This window comes from Castor canadensis, chromosome 8 (assembly GCF_047511655.1).
Source record: "Castor canadensis chromosome 8, mCasCan1.hap1v2, whole genome shotgun sequence".
NCBI classification, from domain to species: Eukaryota; Metazoa; Chordata; class Mammalia; order Rodentia; family Castoridae; genus Castor; species Castor canadensis.
The window spans coordinates 33,813,534-33,827,147 of NC_133393.1; positions in this window are offsets into that span (position 1 = coordinate 33,813,534).

Sequence of the window (13,614 nt, forward strand, 5' to 3'; positions counted from 1 at the left end):
TCTTCTTTAAGAAATAATGAAGTGAAAATTTCCCATATTAATAAGAACAATTTCCAACAATAATCAATCTCTTTTTTCCATAAGGAGGGTTATTGTGTTCTGAATCTTGCTTCTGCCTTTAACTGTGAAGACCTACACCTTTCAGAATACATTAGAATACCCTGTCCCAAACCAATCTATCACCCGTCACTTTTCTCTTGAATGCATGCAACATATCAGTGCCCTCACTCAGATTTCAGACTTTTTCTTTTAAAAGGCAGGAGAGTATGGGAGAAAACTGTATATTCTTTATTTCTAAGTTATATATGTTAAAAACATCTAATTCTTTTATGCTTCCCACTTAGCTTCCATCCCATCAGTTTCTAAATGTTTCCAAAAGATGATAGCATTAATCAGGAGTGAAAATTTCCAATGAATGACAGTGTAGTTGTATAAAATATAAGTTCACCATTAAGACTTCAAGTAAACTACTGAGGAGGTGATAGAAAAGACCTCTCCTTGACTGTGACATGGAAACTGAATGTTGTAATTTTCAGACAAGATTGAGCAGAGCCATAGGTATATAATACTGCTGCAAGAAGTACTAAGAGAGAGAATATTTGGAAGAATATGTCAGTCACTCCTTTTCCAACCAGAGTAAGTCTACTTTCTTCTTCTATAGTTTTCCACATAACAGCAGTGGTGTCAACTGAAACAAACTAACCCTAGAAATTCATTGATCTCATAGTTTAGTAACTCACACATTATGGGCACTGTAAGAACTAAAGGAGAGATAAGAAAAATCTGTCTTCTGGGGTTTGCTCTGAAGTTTTAGAGGGTATTAGATAAATATGCAAATAACTATACTTATGTCTAAGAGCCAGGAGCATCAAGATGTGAGAACAAGGAAGATTGTCCAAAGTGGCACCATTGTGGGAGCTTTGAGATGGAGTTTTGAAGGCTTAGTAGAATACTGATAAGACAAAAACAGAAAGATAGCATATCTTTCATTACTGCTACAATCATTTTTACAATGTAGGCAGAGCCTACAACTTGAGCAAAAGAAACTGAGATGTTAATATATGTAGCATTCAAAGGAATCAGTAGATAATCAAGTTTAGCCTAGACATTGTTTACAAAGGAGCATTTATTATAAATTTATAAGAAATGTTCATTTTCAAAGACATTTGATATCTCATTAATATGCTACACAGGTTATTGTAGGGGAACAATGGGGAATCCCATGGTCATCATTATTTTTGAATTGTGGAGGATGATTTATGTCAATTTGGAGAATTTGCACTTATGCTATGAGACAACAAAACCCAGTACATTTTAGTGTAAGAAAACAATATAGCTAGAATTGGAAGATAGAATTAATCTGGTTATGGGAGTGTGGAGTTGGTAGAAAAATGAGTGGTCCAGAACAAGTTAAACTACCATTACTCTTTTAAAATACCATTAAAAGAGTATAATTTAGAGATCTGCCAAGAGGATGGAAACTAAGAAAATGGGGCACATGAGAAGATCAACAGGTTGTGACTCTTTGGAGAATCTATGTAGTAGACAGAAGATTCAAAGTGATGCAACCACTTGAGACTGCTGTCTTCCTCCTATTTTACCTCTACATCTAACTATCCATCCATAGTACTTTTTTATTACCTACCTCTTTTGTAGGTTAATTAGATTGCCAGATAATCATTTTTCCTCAAATTTTTGTTGCTTGTTTAAGTTTCTTCACCTCTCTTCCCCATCATAACATTAATCAGTTGTTTCCTACCTACCTCATCCCACTTTCTCACTAACCCTAAGTGACCACCCCTTCATGCCTTATAAAACCATATACCCTGTATTATTCATTAGTGTTGTCCCACATATCTCCTTCCCATTAACACCTTTATTAACTTAGGTCTTCATAGATCTTGAAGATTTTCCTTTGCTCCTCTGCTCCTCTGACTATATTAAAGTGGAAACAATGACTGGACTTCATTAGGATTTACTGAAATCTCAAAATTGTGATTTATCACCTGTGATAGCTCTTGCAGCTAGGCTTCTTCTTCCTGAGTAGAGTAGGGACCTGCACTCAGAATCTTGAATATTTTAGTCAAATATTTGACTACTGAGCCAAACACCACCAGTCTAATGACAAGAACCTAAAACACAACCAGGCTGCTACATTGTTGGAAATAATCAGCGGAGAATTCCTAACTAAAGGGACGCAGTGGGCTGAAACCCCTAAACAAAAACTTGGCCATAGATGCATAAATCCCAGCATAACAGAACAAATTCTATGAAATGACAAAAACCAGTATGTATCCTCCAAAAGCATCAACTGCACAATAAAGAACTTAAATGCTAGTGAAGAGGAAGAATTCTCAAACAACAAATTTAAAAACAATGACAAGAATGATCAATGAGATGTATAAAGAGCTGAATGAATTAAAAGTGGATACAAATAAATAAGTGACTGAACTCAAAGAGAATTCAAACAAACACCTGAATGAAATGAAGAAGACAATGCAATATGAAAGAAGAATTCAATAAAGATATAGAAGTCCTGACAAAAATCAAATTGACATAGTGAACATAAAAAGCTTAATATTCTCAAAAAAACCTTCTATCAAAACTCTTGCTAAAAGAGTGGAGGTAGACATAAATAGACTTTCAAGGATAAAAGATAAATAAGGGAATTAGATCAGTAATTCAAAGGCAATGAAAATACTAAGAAAACATGAATGGAATATGCAAGAACTGTGGGACACCAGCAAAAGACTAAACCCAAAAATCAGAGACATAGAAGAAGGAGAAGAGATAAAAGGAAAGGCATGGACACCTTACTCAAAGACATAGTTGCAGAAAATTTCCCCAATCTTGAGAAAGAGACGGACAATCAGTTATAGGAGACTTTTAGAACACCAAACAGTCAGGATCAGAAAAGAAACACCCCCAGACACATTACAATTAAAACACTAAATATACAGAAGAAAAAATATTGAGAGCTGCAAAAAAAGAAATGAGAAGTCACATATAAAGGCAAATACATCAAAATATCAGCAGATTACTCAGCACAAACTCTAAATGCAAGAGGGTATTTCAAGCTCCTGAGAAAGCAATTGTCAACCTACACCAATCGATCCAGAAAAAATACCTGCATAGTTGAAAGAGAAATAAAAACCTTTCACAATAAACAAAAACTAAAGAAATTAATGACTGCCAAACCAGCACTGCAGCCAGGTGCTGGTGGTTCACACTTGTAATCCTAGCTACCCAGGAGGCTGAGATCAAGAGGATTGTGGTTTGAAGCCAGACAGATAGGGTCTGGTCCATGAGACCCTATCTCAAAAAAAAAAAAAAAAAAATCACAAAAAAGGGCTGGGGGAGTAGCTCAAGTAGTAAGAGTGCCCGCCAAGCAAACAGCAAGCATGAGAGCCTGAGTTCACACCACAATACCACCAAAAAAAAAAAAAAAAAAAAACAGCAATGCAGAAATTACTTAAAGGAATCCAACATACAGATGTAAAAGAGACGCAGGAAAGAAAATGCCAGAAAAAATGAACTCTAGCCAAGTAGATTAGCAAACAAGGATTAGGGAAAAAGTAAACATGAGAAAAACAACAAAATAACTAAAGATACTATATACATGTTAGTATTATCAATGAATGTTAATGGCCTCAATTCCTCAATCAAAACACAGAATGGTAAATTATATTAAAAAGCAAGCACTGGTTGATTACAAGAAACATATCTCATTGGCAAATGTTCCCTTAGAGTAAAAGTATATAAAAAGATTTTCCAAGCAAAGGGACCCCCAAAAGCAGGGGATAAAAGCTCTATAGAAACTAGGAATAGAAGGAACAGACCTCAACATAATAAAGGCTATATATGATAAAGCTACAGCCGACATCATAGTAAACAAGGACAAACTGAAACCATTTCCTCTAAAGTCAGGATCAATTCAAGGGTATCCATTCTCCCATTCTTATTCAATATAATACTGGAATTGCTAGCCAGAACAATAAGACAGGAGAAAGATATAAAAGGGGTTTAAATAGAGACAGATGAGATCAACGTATCCCTATTTCTAAATGATATGATCTTATTCAGGAAAGACCTTAAAAACTCCATTATGAAACTATTAGCTCTCATAAACACATTCAGCAAAGTGTTATGATACAAAATCAACACATAAAAATCAGTAGCTTTTCTATATACCAAAAATGAACAAAATGAGAACAAAATCAGGAAAATAATTCCATTTACAATAACCACAAAAATATCTAGGAATAAATTTAATGAATGAAGTTAAAGATGTCTACACCAAAAATCTATAAGTCACAGACAAAGAAATCAAAGAAGACATCAGAAGATGGAAAGATCTCCAGTGATCATGAATTGGCCAAATTAATATTCTGAAAATAACTATACTCTCAAAATCAATTTATATGCTCAATTCAATCCTCATTAAAATTCCCATGACATTCTTCACAGAGATAGAAAAATCAATGCTAACGTTTATATATGGAAGCACAAATGACCTCAAATAGCCTAAGCAATCCTGAACAAAAACAGAAATGTTACAGGTATCACAATACCTGACTTCAAATTATATACAGAGCCATAGTAATAAAAACAGTATGGTACTGGCACAAAAAAAGACACAAATACCAATAGAAGAGAATGAAAGACACAGAGATAAATCTTCACAACACAAGCCATTTGATTCTTTTTTTTTTTTTTCCATTTGATTCTTTACAGAGGAACTCAAAATATACATTGGAGAAAGACATCCTCTTAAATAAATGGTCCTGGAAAACTGAGCATACAAATGTAGAAGGCTGAAACTAGATTCCTGTCTCACACTGCACTAATATCAATTCAAGGTGGATCAAAGGTCTTGATGAAGGACCTGAAACATAGAAATTACGATAGGAAAGAAAAGGGAAAACAATGGAATATACAGGCATAGGCAATAACTTCCTGATTTGAACACTAAAAGCTTAGCAAATAAGAGAGAACTAAAAAAGCTTCTGTGCCAAAAAGGACACAGTCACTAGACTGAAGAGACTGCCCATGAAATGAAGGCATTAAAATCTTTGCAGCTGTATGTCTGACAAGGTATTAATAACCAAGGAGTTCAAAATCTAAACTCACAAAAAAATCAACAACCCAGTAACTAAACTGGCAAATGAACTGAACAGATAATTCTCAAAAGAAGTACAAATGGCCAATAAATACATGAAAAAACTCAACCTCCCTGGCCATAAAGGAAATACAAATCAAAGTGACATTGAGACTTCACCTCACTCCAGTCAGAGTGGCTATCTTCAATAACACAAACAACAAACGCTGGCAAGAAGGAGATGGGAACGAACCCTTATACGCTGTTGATGGGAATATAAATGAGTGCAACCACTATGGAAAGCCATATAAAGGCTACTCAGAAAACTAAAAAATAGACCCACCATACAATCCACCTTTAACACTCCTGGGCATATATCTGAAAGAATGTAAGTCAGTATATAATAGAGACACTTGCACATCCATATTTTTTACATCACTATTTACAATAGCTAAGCTATGGAAACATCCCCAATACCATACAACCAGACAATTGATGAATGGATTAAGATAAATATATATCTATATATATAAAGAATGAAATTCTTCATAAAGAATTAAATTATGTAATTTGCAGTTAAATGGATAGAATTGGAGATCATCATATTAAGCTAAGTAAGCCAAGTTCAGAAAGACAAAGGTCACTTGTTTTCTCATATGTAGAATCTAAACCTAAAGGTAAATGTGTATATAAATATACATATGATTGCATATATATGACATACACATATATTTATGTGTAGCATGTTTGTAATATGAGACTCTTTGAGGAGACTATGAAAGGTGGGAGAGGAAAAGAAAATGATAGTGAGTAGCATTGAAATACATTGCATCTGTATATGAAGATGGCATAATGAAACACCCTGTAAAATTAAACTGCCCTCATTATTTAGGAGGGATAGGGAAAGACACAGCAATAGAAAGGATTAATCTGATTAACAGACACTATATTCACGGGTGAAATACCATGGTGAAACCATTTAAAACAAAGAATATACACCTTAAAAAATGAAGGACAGGAACGTAAAACAGGTCCTGTTCAAAGGTGGGTACTAGTGGGAGAGAAGGAGGTGAGTGGAGACAATGAATAAATGTGAATACGGACACTGTATTTTGTATTCTGCATGAAAACTGAACAATAAAATCTGTTAAAATTGTTTTAAGAATGTAAGGAGGAGGGATGAGGGAGAATGATGGAGGAGTGACTTTAACCAAGGTCCATCACAAGCATATATGGAAACACCACAATGAAATTCCCTGTACAACTAATATATGCTAATAAAAGTGTTTTTTAAAAAGAAGGAATGGAAGAACAGAGGCAAAATTTAAGCTAATGAACATTAAAATTAAAGTTTTCATAATAAATATTGATATACACTTGATAATAAATATTATACATACTTGGAAAAAAAGTTACAGACCTGTTTGTCCCTAGTCTTCAACCCAAAAGTTACAAGAAGCAACCCTAAGAGTTCTCTGATCACTGGTAAGAAGAAAGTTAGCTGGTTTGAACCCAAGGACTGGAAAAGCAAAAAAGAAAAATACCCAATAGAACAAGCTAACCACCCAAACACCCAACAGAACAAGGCAACCCAGACCCAGCATTTCTCACAATCTAGCACCAAAAGGCACCCTGCATAGAGCCAAACCTCCCATAACTGAACCAAATCCCATCAGAAAACACGAGAAGCCAATCAGAATCATGAAGAACATGGGTAGAGAAATTCCCTTCTTCCAGGAAAGAGTCACTGTGACTGCGAAACTGATCCTTCAAAAGACACCACACAGTCAGCTTTATCTTTTAATCTTTTGTCCTCCATGGAGATTCCACCCCAACAAGTGGCTTACCCTAAGAAACAGTGGCCATCAAACAGGAGAAAACCCTGTCAAAGAAGTGCCTGCCTAGGGAATTCTCCACAAGTCTGAAACTCCCTTCTGCACTGGGGGAGTGAGAAGGAGAGACATAGCCAAAACAGGCAGGCAGTACCTGGAAAGCCCTTTTGTCCTACAGGACCTAAGACTCCAATCTTCCTCTCACAGATTCTGCAGCAGTTGGGGCACCAGTAGGGAGATCATGCCACAAGATCTGGCCAGGTTAGCCTCTTTCTCCATGCAGACCTGTGGCACTGGGGGGCCAGGGGAGAAGGAGGGATTTGGGGGGCTGGGAGGGGGGGTGGGCCCAAATAATGTATACACCTGTGAGTAAATTTAAAAATGCTAAAATGAACAAAAACAGAAAGTGTGGTCTTTGGGATTTAAAGAGATGATTTATTATCATCCTCAAATTTTCATCAAGTTGTATCTTCTATCACACTCTCCGAAGTCTGGAAAGGGAGGACTAGGGATGGCAAGGATGGAAAGAGAATGAAAAAGAGCAAGAAAGAGACAGGAAGGGAGGGAGGGAGGGAGGGAGGGAGGAAAGAAGGAATGAAGGAAGGGAAGTAAAGAAGGGAGGCAGGAAGGAAGGATGGGAGAGAGAAAGAGAAGGAAAGAAGGAAGAAGGAGAGAAAGAAGGAAGGAAAGAAAGAAAGAAAGGTGGGGGGAAGAAGGAAGGAGGAGAGGAGAAAATGAGAGATAGAAAAAGAATGAGGAAAGCAAGGAAGGGAAGAAGGAGGAAAGAGAAACAAAAGAAAAATAAGCCAAAATACTTAAACATATTGAGAACTACCTGGAAAGTGACACCAAAAGCATGGAACTTTCAGAGAGCAATCAACATTTGAAAGAAGGAAATGGCAAAAGTGTTTTGCCTTTATTGTATAGATTTGGCCTGAATGAAGACTATGAAAATTCTATGTTGAGTGGCTAAAATTCTGTTAGAAATACCGGAATTAGTCTGAACAATTTTAGCCACTAGAGAGTGAAAAAAGAATCTAAGAAAAGAAAGAGAGAGAGAGAGAAGATGCAAATTCTGTGTGTAGATTTGATATGAATTTCTGACTGGCCTCTATCTCAAGTGTCACAGCTAAAGATTCAAAACCTGAGCTGAGATTTGAGTTTCCACTCAAGAAAGGGTGTTTAAAGACTGAGTTTTATCTTCTTGAATTGCTCATTAAAGAAGAAAGTAAAAAACAAACAATGCTGTTAATGAACTATAACAAAATTCAAACATATCATGTACAATACAAAGGAAGGAATCCAAAATTATTTGACATATGAGGAAAATAACACTCATTTGTGAAAGAAAATACAACTGATTTCACTCTTCAGATGATTGAAGTATTAGAACTAGAAGACAAGAATTTTAAACAATTATAATTATGATCACATAATATGAAAGAAATGATCATGAAAAATGAAAGTATAGGAATCTCAGCAGAGAAAACAGATGAAAAAATAAAATGAAAATTCCAGGAAAGTATAGTACCTAAGTTTTCTTTTCTTGGTGGTGCTGAGATTTGTACTCAAGGCCTCCATTTTTCTAGACAAGCACTCTATCACTTGGGCCACACCTCTAACCTTTCTTTTTGCTTCAGTTATTTTTCAGATAAGGAAAGGTCTGGCATTTTTACCTGGAGCCAGCCTCAGCAACTGATCCTCCTAACTACACCTCCCACATAGCTGAGATTATAGTCATAAGCCACCACACCCATCTCTAAATTTGTTTAAAGTCATGGAAGAAGCTTGGTAGAAACAAAGGTGAAAACAGGGTAAAGTCACTAAACTTATAATTGAAATAATCTACTGTGAAAAACAAAGAAAACATTAAAAAAGTAAAAGAGCTCAAGAATTTGTGGGACTATTCCAAAAAGTTAAATTTCCACAGGATAAAATGGAATGAAAATCCAAAATTGTAATCAAATTGGTAAAGATAAAAATGTGTAGATATATTGGTCTTAAAACACAAGCAGTGTAAATTCAATGAATAGCATTATAGAACCAAAAATAGAAAATGTCTGAAAACAAGGAAAAAAGCAATACATTATGCTCAGGAAAACTCGGATTAATTATCAACTGACTTCACCTTTAAAATTATGAATAAAAGAAAATCAGCTTTTTGTTTCATTGATTCTTTGTTTGGTTTTTTCTTCTTTCCTTTTCTTGGTGGAAATATATGTTTCATTGATTTCAGCCCTTATTATTATTTCTCTCCTTCTGCTACTTTTGGGTTTACCTTGTTCTTATTTTTCTAGGAATTTGAGATGCAGTATTTGGTCATTTATTTGCTTGTAACATATGCATTGATATCTATAAACTTTCCCCTTAGCACTGCCTTTGCTGTATCCCATAAGTTCTGGTAGGTTGTGCTTTCATTTTTAGTGAAATCCAGCAACTTTTTTATTTTCTCCCTTATTTCTTTGATGACCCATAGGTCATAGAGCAATAAATAACACTGACAAACCCCTAGCAAATCTGACTAAAATGAGGGGGAAAAGACCCAAATTAATAAAATTGTAAGCAAAAAAGGGAAGATCACAAATACCATGGAAATCCAGGGAATTATAAGGATTATTTTGAAAACTCATTTTCAAATAAATAGGAACATCTAGAAGAAATGGGCAAACTTCTAGACACATATGACCTTCCAAAATTGAACCAAGAGGATATAAATCACCTAAATACATCTATAATAAGCAATGAAATGGAAGCAGCAATAGTCTCCCACAGAAAGAAAAGTCTGGAATCTGATAGATACCCTGAGGAATTCTACCAGACCTTTAAAGAAGAAGTAATGCCAACACACCTCAAACTTTTCCATGAAATAGAAAGGGAAAGAACACTACCATACTCATTCCATGAAGACACTATTAGACTCATCCCAAAAATAGACAAGGACACAACAAAAAAAAAGAGAGAGAGAATTATAGTCTGATTTCTTTAATGAACTCAGATGCAAAATTCTCTATAAAACACTGGCAAACCAAATTCAACAACATATTATAAAGATCATACACCATGATCAAATGGGTTTTACCCCTGGAATGGAGGGATGATTCAACATACACAAAACATTAATGCAATACAGCAAATTAATAGAAGCAAAGAAAAAGGCACATGATCATCTCAATATGTAGGAAAAAACTTCAACAAAATTCAACATCTTTTCATGATAAAAGTTCTGATGAAACTGGGAAAGAAAGTATGTACCTCAACATAATAAAGATTATATATGAAAAGGCTATTGACTGCATCATAGTAAATGGGGAAAAACTGAAACCATTTCTTATAAAGTCAGGAATGAGATAAGGATGTCCACTCTCTCCACTCTTATTCAACAAAGTCCTGAAATACCTAGCCAGAGCAATGAGACAGGAACAAGGATTTCAAATAGGAAATGAAGACTCAAACTATCCCTATTTGCAGATTATATAACCTTACATCTAAAAGACCAGGAAAAGTCCATCAAAAAACTCTTAGTCATCATAAACACTCAGCAAACTAGCAGGATACAAAATCAGTTTCAAAAATCATCAACCTTTCTATATACCAACAATGAACAGTCTGAGAAAGAATATAGGAAAACAATTCCATTTACAATAGCCTCAAAGAATAAAATACCATAAGATAAACTTAATAAAGAAAGTGAAAGATCTCTAGAATGAAAACTATAAAAACTATTAAAGAAAGAAATCAATGAAGACTACAGAAGATGGAAAGATCTCCCATACTCATTGATTGGTAGAATCAATATTGTGGAAATGGCTATATTGCCAAAGCAATCTAAGTGTTCAATACAATCCCCATCATAATTCCAATGACATTCATCACCAAGATTGAAAAATCAACCCAAAAATTCAGATAGAAGCACAAAAGACCTTGAATAGTCAAGGCAATACTGAGCAAAAAGAACAACACTGCAGGTGTCACAATCCCCGACTTCAAACTATACTACAGAGCCATAGCAATCAAAATAACATAGTCCTGGCACAAAAACAGGCATGAACATCAATGGAACAGAACAGAAGACCCAGATAAGAATCCACATATCTATGCCCACCTGATTTTTGACATAGGTACCCAAAATATATGATGGAGAAATGGTCTGTTCAGCAAATGTTGCTGTGAAAGCTGAACATCTGAGAATAGAAAACTGAAACTACATCTATGTCTCTCACCCATACAAATACCAATGCAAAGTGGATTAAGAACCTCAATATAAGGCCTGATAATTTGAAAAAACTTCAGGAAGTAGTGCAAAATACACTGAGGCATATAGGCATAAGCAATGACTTCCTAAAGAACAAATGGGAATGAATAAAACTGAAAAGCTTCTACACAGCAACAGAAACAGCAACACTAGACTTAAGAAACTACCCACTGAAAGGGGACAATCTTTGTCACTTATTCATCTGATTAGGTACTAGTGTCAGAATCTACAGGGAACTCAAAAAAAACCTTGAAGAATCAACAATCCAATGAAGAAATGTGCACATGAATTGAATAGGGAATTTTCTAAGGAAGATATGCAAATGACTAATAAAAAAACTGGAAATGGAACTGCAATATTATCCAGTTATACCACTCTTGGCCCTATACCTGAAGGAATGTAAAACAGAATAAAATAGAGACACTTGCACATCCCTGTTTATTGCAGCACTGTTCACAAAAGAGAAGCTATGGAAACAACCCAGAAACTCTACAACTGAAAAATGAATTAAGAACATCATATATATATATATATATATATATTTGGAGAGAGAGAGAGATTTATGGTGGAGTTTTATTCAGCCATTAGGAAGAATGAAATCTTGAAGGTAAGTGGATGCAATTGGAGGACATAATGTTAAGTGAAGTAAGCCAGGTTCAATAAGACAAAAGCCACATGTTCTCTCATATGTGGAAGATAGATCCAAAGATAAACATATACACAAAACCAATCATAATCATACACAAACTTATGGGTCAAACATGTTATTAATATTGGAATTACTCTGTGGAACTCGGGGGAGGAGGGAAAGGAAAAGAGAATGATACAATCAACAATATTGAAATTCATCTGTACAGGTAGAGAATATAATAAAAGGTATGGAAATCTGTTGAACAATGCATGTGGGAGGGAAAAAGTAAAAGAGAGTAATGGAAGGGGTTCAACTGACCAGAGAAGTATATTCACAGTGAGGACACTTCAATAAAGCCCTTTGAATATTGACCTTGGAATTAATAATGAAAGACAGGACTACAAAATAGGTACAGTGTGGGAGGGTTCATATGAGGGGGGAGGGTGAATGGAAGACCTGAACGTGAGGGAATATGGATGATGGGTTTCATATACATATACAAAATAGAAACATAAAACCAGTTGCAATTGCTTTAAGTGGGGTGGGGAGGGATTTGCAGGGAGTAGGAGATGGTGGGGGCTATCTAACCAATGTACAATGAAAGGCTATTCAGGTTTGCCACAATGAATGCTTCCTTTACAATGAATATGTACTAATAAAAATGGACAAATAATGGAGCAGATGAATCAATTTGGAATTTCATACATATATACATGGAAATGTAATAATGAAACTCCCTGTACAGCTATCTTAAGCAAATAAAAATGATTTTTTGTCAAAAAAAAGGACAGAAAGGTAAAACAGATCCTTCTGGGGGTGGTAAAGGTAGATGAAGGGAGGACATAAGGAAAGGGTGAAGGAGGGTGAATATGCTGGAAATATTATGTACTCAAGTATAAAAATGGAACAACTTGACCTGTTGTAACTATTCTAAGGATGGAGGTAAGGGAAGGTAAGTGAGAATGATAGAGGTGGTGACTCTAACCAAGATAAATTGTAAATACTTTTGTAAATGTCACAAGGTACCCCCTGTATAACAATAATACAGTAATAAAAATACAAACAACAAATTAATCAATAAAATAAAATTACAGATAACAGACAATATTGGAGTAGCATATTCAAAGTTCTGAAGAAAAAATAAAATCACAAACTTTTATTTCTAAAAGTTGGAAATAAAAATACAAACTTTTTTTGGTGGAATTGAGTTTGAACTCAGCACAGGTTGCTTCACTAAAACCACACCTCCAGTCCAGTTTGCTCTGCAAGTTTTGAAGATGCAGGCCTCATATATTATTTTGTCAGGCTGGCCTTGAAACTTAATCCTCCCAATCACAGCCTTCCAAGTAGTTAGGACAATAAGCATGAGCCACTAGCACCCAGCAAATACAAACTTGTATATTTAGAAAAACTATCCCTCAAAGATAAAAGCAAAGTAAAGACATTTTGATTTTTTTAAAAATGAGACATGCTAAAAGGTTTTGGATTAATGGGAAACAATACCAGAGGTAAGCATGGGCCTCTTAGAAGGAATAGAAAACACTAGAAATGGCAAATATTTAAGACTATTTTCTCTGATGCATTCTATACAATACATATGACTGTTTAAAGCAAAATGGTAACATTGTTTTGAAAGTTGTATAACATATGTACATGTAACATATATAACAATAAAGGATAAGGGAATTATATGAACAGGTATGGTTCCAAAGCTTCTACATTTTACATGGAATACAATATTATTAATGCCAACTATCCTGCACAAGGTTATGAGTATATATTTTAATCTCAAGAATGACTA